Source organism: Panulirus ornatus, chromosome 9, assembly GCF_036320965.1.
Source record: "Panulirus ornatus isolate Po-2019 chromosome 9, ASM3632096v1, whole genome shotgun sequence".
Classification (NCBI taxonomy): domain Eukaryota; kingdom Metazoa; phylum Arthropoda; class Malacostraca; order Decapoda; family Palinuridae; genus Panulirus; species Panulirus ornatus.
Genome location: NC_092232.1, coordinates 36,675,157 through 36,679,765, shown reverse-complemented (window position 1 = coordinate 36,679,765; position 4,609 = coordinate 36,675,157).

Below are 4,609 nucleotides of genomic sequence, written 5' to 3'. Positions count from 1 at the left end.
TTCATATACTTCATTCATATAGGAAACACAAGAGATATAGCAATATTCACAATATCTTGTAGCACCTTTAACCCCCAGAATATCCCATCCATAACCCCCAGAATATCCCATCCATAACCCCCAGAATATCCTACCCATAACCCCCAGAATATCCTACCCATAACCCCCAGAATATCCCATCCATAACCCCCAGAATATCCCATCCATAACCCCCAGAATATCCCATCCATAACCCCCAGAATATCCCATCCATAACCCCAGAATATCCCATCCATAACCCCAGAATATCCCATCCATAACCCCCAGAATATCACATCCATAACCCCCAGAATATCCCACCCATAACCCCCAGAATATACCGTCCATAACCCCCAGAATATCCCATCCATAACCCCCAGAATATCCCATCCATAACCCCAAGAATATCCCATCCATAACCCCAGAATATCCTACCCATAACCCCCAGAATATCCCATCTATAACCCCCAGAATATCCCATCCAAAACCCCCAGAATATCCTACCCATAACCCCCAGAATATCCTACCCATAACCCCCAGAATATCCCATCCATAACCCCCAAAATATCCCATCCATAACCCCTAGAATATTCCATCCATAACCCCCAGAATATCCTACCCATAACCCCCAGAATATCCTACCCATAACCCCTAGAATATCCCATCCATAACCCCCAGAATATCCTACCCATAACCCCTAGAATATCCCATCCATAAACCCCAGAATATCCCATCCATAACCCCAGAATATCCCATCCATAACCCCCAGAATATCCCATCCATAACCCCCAGAATATCCCATCCATAACCCCAGAATATCCCATCCATAACCCCAGAATATCCCATCCATAACCCCAGAATATCCCATTAATAACCCCCAGAATATCCCATCCATAACCCCAGAATATCCCATCCATAACCCCCAGAATATCCCATCCATAACCCCAGAATATCCCATCCATAGCCCCCAGAATATCCCATCCATAACCCCAGAATATCCCATCCATAACCCCCAGAATATCCCATCCATAACCCCCAGAGTATCGCATCCATAACCCCAGAATATCCCATCCATAACCCCCAGAATATCCCATCCATAACCCCCAGAATATCCCATCCATAACCCCAGAATATCCTACCCATAACCCCCAGAATATCCCATCCATAACCCCCAGAATATCCCATCCATAACCCCAAGAATATCCCATCCATAACCCCAGAATATCCCATCCATAACCCCAGAATATCCCATCCATAACCCCCAGAATATCCCATCCATAACCCCCAGAATATCCCATCCATAACCCCAGAATATCCTACCCATAACCCCAGAATATCCCATCCATAACCCCCAGAATATCCAATCCATAACCCCCAGAATATCCCACCCATAACCCCCAGAATATCCAATCCATAACCCCAGAATATCCCATCCATAACCCCCAGAATATCCCATCCATAACCCCCAGAATATCCCATCCATAACCCCCAGAATATCCCATCCATAACCCCCAGAATATCCCATCCATAACCCCAGAATATCCTACCCATAACCCCCAGAATATCCCATCCATAACCCCCAGAATATCCCATCCATAACCCCAAGAATATCCCATCCATAACCCCAGAATATCCCATCCATAACCCCAGAATATCCCATCCATAACCCCCAGAATATCCCATCCATAACCCCCAGAATATCCCATCCATAACCCCAGAATATCCTACCCATAACCCCCAGAATATCCCATCCATAACCCCCAGAATATCCAATCCATAACCCCCAGAATATCCCACCCATAACCCCCAGAATATCCAATCCATAACCCCAGAATATCCCATCCATAACCCCCAGAATATCCCATCCATAACCCCCAGAATATCCCATCCATAACCCCCAGAATATCCCATCCATAACCCCCAGAATATCCCATCCATAACCCCCAGAATATCCCATTATGATTAATAGGTTGAGACAGATGGGCAAGAGATCATATATTTCCACCTGCACCATCTTGTTCACAATCTGTGATCACCATCTTGTTCACCATCTGTGATCACCATCTTGCTCACCATCTGTGATCACCATCTTGTTCACCATCTGTGATCACCATCTTGTTCACCATCTGTGATCACCATCTTGTTCACCATCTGTGATCACCATCTTGCTCACCATCTGTGATCACCATCTTGTTCACCATCTGTGATCACCATCTTGCTCACTATCTGTGATCACCATCTTGTTCACCATCTGTGATCACCATCTTGTTCACCATCTGTGATCACCATCTTGCTCACCATCTGTGATCACCATCTTGTTCACCATCTGTGATCACCATCTTGTTCACCATCTGTGATCACCATCTTGCTCACTATCTGTGATCACCATCTTGTTCACCATCTGTGATCACCATCTTGCTCACCATCTGTGATCACCATCTTGTTCACCATCTGTGATCACCATCTTGCTCACCATCTGTGATCACCATCTTGCTCACCATCTGTGATCACCATCTTGTTCACCATCTGTGATCACCATCTTGTTCACCATCTGTGATCACCATCTTGTTCACCATCTGTGATCACCATCTTGTTCACCATCTGTGATCACCATCTTGCTCACCATCTGTGATCACCATCTTGTTCACCATCTGTGATCACCATCTTGTTCACCATCTGTGATCACCATCTTGTTCACCATCTGTGATCACCATCTTGTTCACCATCTGTGATCACCATCTTGTTCACCATCTGTGATCACCATCTTGCTCACCATCTGTGATCACCATCTTGTTCACCATCTGTGATCACCATCTTGCTCACCATCTGTGATCACCATCTTGCTCACCATCTGTGATCACCATCTTGTTCACCATCTGTGATCACCATCTTGCTCACCATCTGTGATCACCATCTTGTTCACCATCTGTGATCACCATCTTGCTCACCATCTGTGATCACCATCTTGTTCACCATCTGTGATCACCATCTTGTTCACCATCTGTGATCACCATCTTGTTCACCATCTGTGATCACCATCTTGTTCACTATCTGTGATCACCATCTTGTTCACCATCTGTGATCACCATCTTGTTCACTATCTGTGATCACCATCTTGTTCACCATCTGTGATCACCATCTTGTTCACCATCTGTGATCACCATCTTGTTCACCATCTGTGATCACCATCTTGTTCACCATCTGTGATCACCATCTTGTTCACCATCTGTGATCACCATCTTGTTCACCATCTGTGATCACCATCTTGTTCACCATCTGTGATCACCATCTTGTTCACCATCTGTGATCACCATCTTGTTCACCATCTGTGATCACCATCTTGTTCACTATCTGTGATCACCATCTTGTTCACCATCTGTGATCACCATCTTGTTCACCATCTGTGATCACCATCTTGTTCACCATCTGTGATCACCATCTTGTTCACTATCTGTGATCACCATCTTGTTCACCATCTGTGATCACTATCTTATTCACTATCTGTGATCACCATCTTGTTCACCATCTGTGATCACCATCTTGTTCACCATCTGTGATCACAGTCCACAACGTGGATATTAAGAGGAGGAAAACATGTGGCCCCAGCAACCCACCACACCACACTCCCACCACACCACACTCCACCACACCACACTCCACCACACCACACTCCCACCACACCACACTCCCACCACACCACACTCCCACCACACCACACTCCCCCCACACCACACTCCCGCCACACCACACTCCCACCACACCACACTCCCACCACACCACACTCCCACCACACCACACTCACCAACCCACACTCACCACATCCCACCACCACCAACCACACCCCACCACACCACACTCACCACACACACCCACACCACAACACCCACACACCACACTCCCACCCACCACACTCCCACACACCACACTCCCACACAACTCCACACCTCACCCCACCACACCACACTCCCACCACACCACACTCCACACACACACTCCACCACACACACACTCCCACCACACCACACACTCCACCACACCACACTCCCACACTCCACACCACACACTCCCACCACACACCTCCCAACCCACACTCCCACCACACCACACTCCCACCACACCACACTCCACCACACCACACCCCCCCACACACACCCCCACCACAACCACCCCCCACCACCACCCACCACACACCCACCCACCAACCCACCCACACCCACACCCCCCCCCCACCACCCCACCCCAACACCCACCACCACCACACCACCACCCCCCAACCCCACCCCCACCCCCCACCACCACACCCCACACCCCACACCACCCCCCACCACCCCCCACACCCACCACCCACCCACCCCACACACCCACAACCACCCCCACCCCCAACACCCACCACCACCCACCCCCCCCACAACCACCACACACCACACCACCCACCACCACCCAACCACCAACCCCCCCACCCCCACCACCACACCCCCTCCACACCCAACACCCAACCACCACCACCACCAACAACCACCACACCCACCACACCACCACCACCCCCACCACCCCCACCCAACCACCCCCCCACCACACACCCCCACCCACC